The sequence below is a fragment of the Leucoraja erinacea genome, chromosome 12, assembly GCF_028641065.1.
Source record: "Leucoraja erinacea ecotype New England chromosome 12, Leri_hhj_1, whole genome shotgun sequence".
In the NCBI taxonomy this organism is placed as follows: domain Eukaryota; kingdom Metazoa; phylum Chordata; class Chondrichthyes; order Rajiformes; family Rajidae; genus Leucoraja; species Leucoraja erinaceus.
Window position 1 is genome coordinate 53,107,305 of NC_073388.1, and position 8,545 is coordinate 53,115,849.

Consider the following 8,545-nt stretch of genomic DNA (forward strand, 5'->3'; position numbering starts at 1 on the left):
CCCACTCTCGAGCATGGAGGAGAGTAACGATGACCTCCTACGACCTTGTGTCGACCAAGCTGCGAGTACGAGTTGAGGGCAAACTCGCCAGAACTCGCGGATTTGGTCACCCAAGTGGGACAGGCCCTTATGTGTCTTCACGAGTTGACTGAAGTGGTAAGTTAAACAGTGATTGTGGCAAGAACGTTGCACTGCATGATTCAGAAATGGCTTGCAGAAACCAACATCGGTTTCAGTGGCATGTTCCATGTTTCATGGAAACCTTTCATGTGCTCCCTGAACCCTACAGGTGAAATTCAAATAGTTTATGTAGATTTTATGAGGTGTTAACGTGGCTATTGAAGCTGTTTCAATGGCACTTGATATCCTTTATCGAAGCACAGTTTGGCGGCAATGAGATTAAGTTATTTGTTTTTTTTTTATTGGCACAAAGGATGTTAAGGGGCTGTCCCACTTGGGAGACCTAATCTGCGAGTTTAGAAGAGTGACTTCGACCGTCAAACTCGCAGCATAGTCCTAGGAGGTCCTATGAGGTCACTGAAACACTCCTTCATGCTCGAGGAAAGTTCCCGCATACTCGCGGCCTCAGCTAGGTCACGGAAATTTTTCAGCATGTTGAAATATTTTCCGCGAGTGAAAATTGGTCGGCATGGTTCTTATTAACTCGTAGTAGGTATGTTACAAAACCTACCTGAATCGCCATTGGGAATCTGCCCTCAGCCAGGTCCGCGATTTTGGTGCTGTTTGGAGGGGGCGGGTTTAAAACGCGATTTTTACTAGGCTGTACTAATCGCACATGTTCAGCCTAGTAAATCATTAACGAAAAATCGCTGCAAGACCCGGTCGCAAAAGGTATTATTAGTTTTATAGGCCTCGATAATATAGTTCTAATAGTTTTAAAATTACTCTCTGATTTCGCAACCACTCGCAGCCCCAGGGTTTTATAAAGCAAACAATTAAAGGTATGTACCTTATTTTTACATTAAATGGGGCATATATATAACCCTATATATCAAGTTATCTATAACGAATAGTTCATTTTGGGCTTTTTATATCCCGCAGTATTTTTCTCGGCATTTGAGGGCACTAATCCAGCGCGATGTCAACGTTCTAAACCAGCGCGTTCCACATGAACCCACTAGAAAGCCGATTTAAATGGGCATTTATTTACAGCAATTGAACACTAAATTCCTTCCATTTGGCCTATAAATTAATGTAAATTAGATATAAAAATCATGTTATATTGTGAATTATTTGTGAATAATCTTTGGACACTTAGGCTATTTAAATCTTTCCTTAAGAAATGGGCGTTTGACTATCCAAGATCACAGCTTTTTTGTAATTTCCATTGAAAATCAATAGGGAACAAGATGCTAATTTCCGAGTATGAAAATGGTCATAACGTTTTTAATACTTGAGATATGAAAGTGAATTTGGTGTCAAATTAAACTTATTGTTATGCTTTATCTGATGGGATAAATTGCAGACTTGATGTTTTAAATCTCAAAATTTTGTAACATTGCCACTCGTAGTGCAGTGGAGTGGGGTCGCTATTTAGTTACTGGCAGTCGAGGGCAGCCGTAGACAATCTCCTTCGCTGACCGGGCATTTTGATTGGCTCAGTGGAGTTTTCAGGACCAAGGAAAACCTACCGGGAATCTTAAATGCCCGCTAAACATTATTACTGTCTCCACTCATTCTCCTCCCCCCCCCCCCCTTCTTTCGCGACGCCCCCCCCCCTTCTCCCCCCCCCCCCCCCCCCCTTCTCCCCCCCCCCTTCTCCCCCCCTTCTCTCCCCCCCCCCTCTCGCCCCCCCCCCCCTTCTCCCCCCCCCCCCCCCCCCCCCCCCCCCCCCCCCCCCCCCCCCCCCTCCCCCCCTCCTCTCCCTTCTCCCCCCCCCCCCCCCTCTCCCCCCCTCTCCACTCTCCTCCCCCCTCCCTCCCCCGCACCCCCCCCCCCCTCCTCCCCACCCCTCTCCCCCCCCCCTTCTCCTCTCTTTTCCCCCCTTTCCCTCCCCCTCTCCTCTCCCCCCCCTTCTCCCCCCCCCCTTCTCTCTCGCCCCCCCTTCTCCCCCCCCCTTCTCCCCCCCCCTTCTTCCTCTCTCCCCCCCCCCTTCTCCCCCCCCCCTTCTCTTCCTCTCTCCCCCCTCTTCCCCCCCCCGTCTTCTCCCCCTCCTTCTCTCCCCCCCTCCTCCCCCCCCCTTCTCCCCCCCCTTCTCCCCCCCCCTTCCTCCCCTCCCTCCCCCCCCCCCTCTCCCCCCTTCTCTCCCCCCCCCCCTTCTCCCCCCCTCCTCTCCCCCCCCCTCTCCTCCCCCCCCCCCTTCCCCCCCCCCCCTTCTCCCCCTTCTCCCCCTTTCTCTCTCTCCCTCCCCCCTCTCTCTCCCCCCCCCTCCCCCCCCCCCCCCCTCCCTCCCCCCCTCCTCTCTCCTCCCCTCCCTCCCCCCCCCCCCCCCCCCCCCCCCCCCCCCCCCCCCCCCCCCCCCCCCCCCCCCCCTCCCTCCCCCCCCCCCCTCCCCCCCTTCTCCTCTCCCCCCCCCCTCTCCTCCCTCTTCCCCCTTCCCCCCTCCCCCCCTTCTCCCCCCCCCTCTTCCCCCCTCCCCCTCCCTCTTCCCCCCCCTTCTCTCCCCCCCTTCTCCCCCCTTTTCCTTCCCTCCCTTTCTCCCCCTCTCCCCTCCTCCCCTTCCCCTCCCTTCTCCCCCCCCCTTCTCTCCCCCCCCCCCCTTCTCCCTCCCCCCCCCTCTCTCTCCTCCCCCTTCTCCCCCCCCGTGACCGCCGGCCCCTGCGCTCCCACACCCCACACACCAAACGAACCCACGCACACCCACCACACCCCTCCCCCCCCCCCCCCCCCCCCCCCCCCCCCCTCTCCCCCCCCCCCCCCCCCCTCTTTCTCCCCCCCCTCTCCCCCTCCCCCCCCCCTCCCCCCTTCCCCCCCCCTCCCTCCTCCTCCCCCCCTCTCCCTCCCCCTCCCCCCCCCCCCCCCTTCCCCTCCCCCCCCCCCCCCCCCCCTCTCTTTCCCCCCCCCCTCCCCCCCCCCCCCCCCCCCCCCCCCCCCCCCCCCCCCCCCCTCCCCCCCCTCCCCTCCCCTCCCCCCCCTCCCCCCCCCCCCTCTCCCCCTCCCCCCCTTACCCCCCCCCCCCCCCCCCCCCCCCCCCCCCCCCCTCTCCCCCCCCCCCCCCCCCCCCTCCTCCCCCCCCCCCCCCCCCCCCCCCCGCCCCCCCTTCTCCCCTCCTCTCCCTCCCCCCCCTCTTCCTCTCCCCCCCCCCCCCCTTCCCCCCCCCTCCCCCTCTCTCCCCCTCCCTCCCCCCCCTTCCTCCCCCTCCCCCCTCTCTCTTCCTCCTCCCTCTCTCCCCCTCCCTCCTCCCCCCCCCCTCCCCTTCCTCTCTCTCCCCTTCCTCCCCTTCCCCTCCCCTCCCCCCCTTCTCCTCCCCCCCCTTCTCCCCTCCCCTTCCCTTCCTCTCTCCCCCCTCCTTCTCTCCCCCCCCTCTCTCCCCCCCTTCTCTCCCTTCTTCTCCTCCCCCCCTTCTCCTCCCTTCTTCTCCCCCCTCCCCCCTCTCCCCCCCTTCCCCCTCCTCTTCTCTCCCCCTCCTCTCCTTCTCCCCCCACCTTCCTCTCCTCTCCTCCCTCCCTTCTTCTCCCCCCCTTCTTCTCCCCCCCTTCTCCTCCCCCTTTCTCCTCCCCCCTCTCTCCCCCCCCTCTCCTCCCCCCTTCTCCCCCCCCCCTTTCTCTCCCCCCTCTCCCCCCCTCTTCTCCCTCCCCTTCTCTCTCCCCCTCTTCTCCCCCCCCCTCTCCTCTCCCCTTCCTCCCCTTTCTTCTCCCCCCCCCCCTTCTCCCCCCCCTTCTCCCCTCTCCCCTCCCCCCCCCTTCTTTCTCCCCCCCTTCTTCTCCCCCCCCTTCTCCTCCCCCTTCCTCTCCCTTTCGCTCCCCCCCCTTCTTCTCTCTCCCCTTTCTCTTCCTCCCCCCTCTCCTCCCTCCCCTCTTCCCCCCCTCCTTCCTCCCCTCCCCTCCCTCCTCTTCTCCCCCCCCTTCTTCCCCCCTTCCCCTCTCTCCTCCCCTCCCCCTTCGCTTTCTCCCCCCCCCCTTCCCCCCCCCCGTCTCCTCTCTCTTCCCCTTCCCTCTCCCTCCCCCCCCCCCTCCTCTCCCCCCCCTTTTTCCTCCCCCCCTTCTCCTCCTCCCCCTCCCCTCCCATCCCTCCTTCTCTCCCCCCCCCCCCCCCCCCTTCCCCCTTCCCCCCCCCCCTTTCCTCCCCCTTCTCCTCCTCTTCCCCCCCCCCCCTCACTCCCCCCCCCTTCTCTCTCCCCCCCCTCTCCTCCCCCCCCGTTCCCTCTCCCCCCTTCCTCCCCCCTCCCCCCCCTTTCTCCTCTCCCCCCTTCTCTTCTCTCCCCTCCCCCCCTTCTCCCCCCCCCCCCCTCCCCCTCTCTTTCCCCCCTTCTCCCCCCCCCCTTCTCCCCCCCCTCTTCTCCCCCTTCTTCTCCCCCCCCCGTCCCCCCCCTTCCTTCCCCCCCCCTTCTCCCCCCTTCTCCCCTTCCCCCCCCTCCCCCCCCCCCCCCCCTCTCTCCCCCTCTTCTCGTTTTTCCCTTTCCCTTTCCCCCACCTCCCCCCCCCTTTCTCTCTCCCCCCCCTTTTCCTCCCCCCCGTTCCCCTCCTCTTCTCCCTCCTCCTTCCCTTTCTCTTCCCCCTCCTTCTCTTCTTTTTCCCCTCTCCTGTCTCTCCCCCCCCCTTCTCTCCCCCCCCCTCTCCCCCCCTCTTCTCCCCCCCCCTTCCCCCCCCCCTTCTCCCTTCTCCCCCCCTTCTCCTCCCTCTCCTCTCCCCCCCCCCCCTCTCCCCCCCCTTCTCCCCCCCCCCTTCCCCCCCTCCCCCCCCCTTCTCCCCCCCCTTCTCCCCCCCCCTTCTCTCCCCCCCCCCGCTCTCCCCCCCCCCTTCTCCCCCCCCCCTTCTCCCCCCCCCCCCCCCCCCTTCTCCCCCCGCCTCCCCCCCCTTCTCCTCCCCCCCTTCTCCTCCCCCCCCTCTCCTCCCCCCCCTTCTCCTCCCCCCCTCTTCTCCTCTCCCCCCCCCCCCCGCCTCCCCCCCGGCTCCCTCCCCCCCTCTCCCTCCCCCCCGGCGCTCTCCCCCCCCTCTCTCCCCCCCCCCCCTTCTCCCCCCCCCGAGTCTCCTAAAGGAATTTCCCTTACCCTGTGGCCCCTATTTTCTCTCCCCCCTTCTTCTCCTTCATCGCGGGTGGTGAATTTCAGACAGCGTCTCCCCCATTCCATTCCCCACCCGCATTTGCACTCTGTGTTTGTGTGTGTGCGGTCGGTCGATCCAGCTCATGGTTTCAACGTGGACGGTCGATTCAGCTCGAGGTTTTCCAGGTGAGTGCCCTCGAGCTTGAAGGTCGAAGACACTCTTCTTAACTCGCAGATTAGGTCGCCCAAGTGGGACAGCCCCTTTAGGTTGTCTGAGAAGTGTAGGGAGGAACTGCAGATTCTGGTTTACACTGAAGACGGACAAAACGCTGGAGTAACTCAGCGGGACAGAAAGCTTCTCTGGAGGAAATGTCTGAAAGAGGGTCTTGACCAAAAACGGCATCTATTCCTTTCTCCAGAGTTACAACACGTGCAAGTGGTTTAAGTGGCTTGCTGGACTTGTCGAAGAAACGCATCTGTGTATCCCGTTTGAATTGCTGAGAGACAGGCACGGGTGCACAGGTTTGGTGGGACATTAGTCGCTGGGCTGGAGATTGGATGGGGTCCCATGCAATGTTTCGTAGATTGAGCAAGTCCAGGTATATGTCGGATCTGGCAAGGTAAGAACGTTCCATGTTGTTTCGCACTGTGAACGGCGCATTCGGGCCAGTCCATTGGACTGCGGGGAACCCGGGACTGCTGGTAATGTGTTGGTAGTCCCATCTTTCAGCAAAGTTCTTAAATGCTTGGCTGGTGAATTGCCTGCCATTGTCAGTCTGAATACGTGCAGGGGATCCATGCACAGAGAGGTGCCATTGCAACTATTCGATTACTGACTCAGAGGAAATGGTTTGCAGTAGGTCTATTTCGACCCATCCCGAGTAAGAGGCTACAAGAGCCAGATAGTGTTTACCATGCCATTCGAAGATGTCGGTGGCCAGCGAGGACCACGGGAGAGGAGGTACTGGTTGGGGCAGAAGAGGCTGCTTCTGCTGATGTGGTGTTAAACTGTTGCAAGTAGCGCATGCGTCGGTTCTTTCACGTATGTTTTTGGTCATTCCGGGCCAGTAAAACATACTTTGTGCTCGTAGGAGGGTGGCCTCCGCGCCGGGGTGGCCCCTGTGGATGTCGTTGTAGTATTCATCCCATAGTGTGGTTGGGACCACCTTGTGGCCCTTGACTATGATCCCGTCCTGTAGCACTAGTTCGCCATGAACTAGGAAGTAGGGGCGTACCTCGAGCGGGGTGTTTGACAGTTTGTGGGGCCAACCGTCCCGTATGACTGTGGACAGCAATTGTAAAGTATCATCAGCAGCCGTGTGTTCGTCGAGGCGGCGTAAACGATCAGTCGACACAAACGAGAGCTTCATGACTGAGAATTCGTCCTGTTCGGAGAGGTGCTGTTCACTGGTTTTACGCGGGGCTCTGGATAGCGTGTCTGCTATGTGCATGTCTTTACCTTTCTTGTAGACGATGTGGAAATCAAAGCGCTGCAGCTGCATCATCATCCGTTGCAGTCGTGCTGGGGCAGCGTGGATCGGCTTGTTCAAAATAGTGACCAAGTCAGTGTCGATGGTAATGGTCTTATCAAAAATAAAGTCCTTGAATTTAGAACATGCGAAAACCACAGCGAGCAGTTCCTTTTCAATCTGGGCATATCGCTGTTCAGTATCAGTCAGAGTACGGGATGCATATGCGATGGGCTAGATGCCTCCGTCGGTAGTGGTCTGTAGGCAGCCGCGCCTAGCCCGTACTGGAACGCATCGCAAGTAATCGTAACCGGTAACTTTAGAACGAAATATGAAAGTGTTGGCGCACTAGTCAGCTGCAGCTTGAGGGTGTCAAAGGTCCTTTGGTGCTGTGGGTACCAGGATCATGCCGTGTCTTTGTATGTCAGCTCATGCAGGGGGGCCGATAACTCGCTGAGGTTAGGAATAAATTTAACCAGGTAGTTGACCATGCTGAGGAATCGTTGCAAACTCGTGACATCAGTGGGAATTGGCAGTTTGTTGATGGTTGCAGTTTTCAGTGGATCAGGCCTGAGATGAATATCTTTGGCACGGTCGAGCACTCTCTTCAGATTAGCGTCATGTTCAGCCAGGTCGTGACCATAGACGAGAATATCATCAACAATGATGGTGCACGGGTACTCTGCAAACAGTTGTTCCATGGTGCGCTGGAAAACTTCGCTGGCGGAGTTGATGCCGAAGGGCATCCTCAGAAATTTGAAACGGCCAAAGGGTGTGCCGAAAGTAGTGAGGTTAGATGCGTTTGGGTCTAATGGAATCTGCCAAAAGGAGCTTTTAGCATCCAGGACTGAGAACACTGCCATGTTTCCTGTGCAGCGACATCTTCTGTGATTGTCATTGGGTAGTGGGGGTGCTTGGAGGTGTGGGTTCGAATCCCACTTCTGACATCATGTAATTACGAGACTCAAATGCACATAAAGATACAACACATCTTTATTAAGCACTTACAGCATTGGATCTGCAGTACCTTACATCTCCGAGCTGTTACATCTACTGCCTGACGTAGGCGAGTTTTTAATATTATAAAGCATGTACTCGGCGGGGCTATTACTAACAAGCACTGTGATTGGCTAGCATGCAATAGCCGATCTACAATAATCTTATTTGTTTCAATAAGTATCCTCTCATCCTTCTAAATTCCAGAGTGTACAAGCCCAGCCTCTCCATTCTCTCAGCATAAGACAGTCCTGCCATCTTGGGAATTAACCTTATGAACCCACGCTGCACTCCTCAATAGCAAGAATGTCCTTCCTCAAATTAGGGGACCAAAACTGCACACAATACTCCAGGTGTTGTCTCACTAGGGCCCTGTACAACGGCAGAAGGACCTCTTTGCTCCTATACTCAACTCCTCTTATTATAAAGGCCAACATGCCATTCACTTTTTTCACTGCCTGCTGTACCTGCATGCTTACATTCCCAGGACCCCCAGATCCCGTTGTACTTCCCCTTTTCCCAATTTGAAACCATTTAGAAAATAATCTGCCTTCCTGTTTTTGCTACCAAAGAGGATAACCTCACATTTATCCACATTAAACTGCACCTGCCATGCATCTGCCCGCCCACCCAACCTGTCCAAGTCACCCTGCATTCTCATAGCAGCCTTCTCACAGTTCACACTGCCACCCAGCTTTGTGTCATCTTCAAATTTGCTAATGTTACTTTGAATCCCTTCATCAAAATCATTGATGTATATTGTAAATACCTGTGGTCCCAGCACCGAGCCTTGCGGTACCCCACTAGTCACTGCCTGACCCGTTGAGTTTCTCCACCTTTTTGCGTCTATCTGAGGTTGTTTGATATTGATAGGTTAATGATATTCCTCGACTTGAAAAGATGTAGAACTTTTGCT

At 57.9% G+C, this 8,545-nt stretch overlaps 1 pseudogene; it reads left to right on the forward strand.

Annotated features, from left to right (window-relative positions):
- The first annotated feature begins 2,225 nt into the window (after window positions 1-2,225).
- On the forward strand, window positions 2,226-5,030 carry LOC129701940 (basic proline-rich protein-like; annotated as a pseudogene).
- The last annotated feature ends 3,515 nt before the right edge of the window (window positions 5,031-8,545 follow it).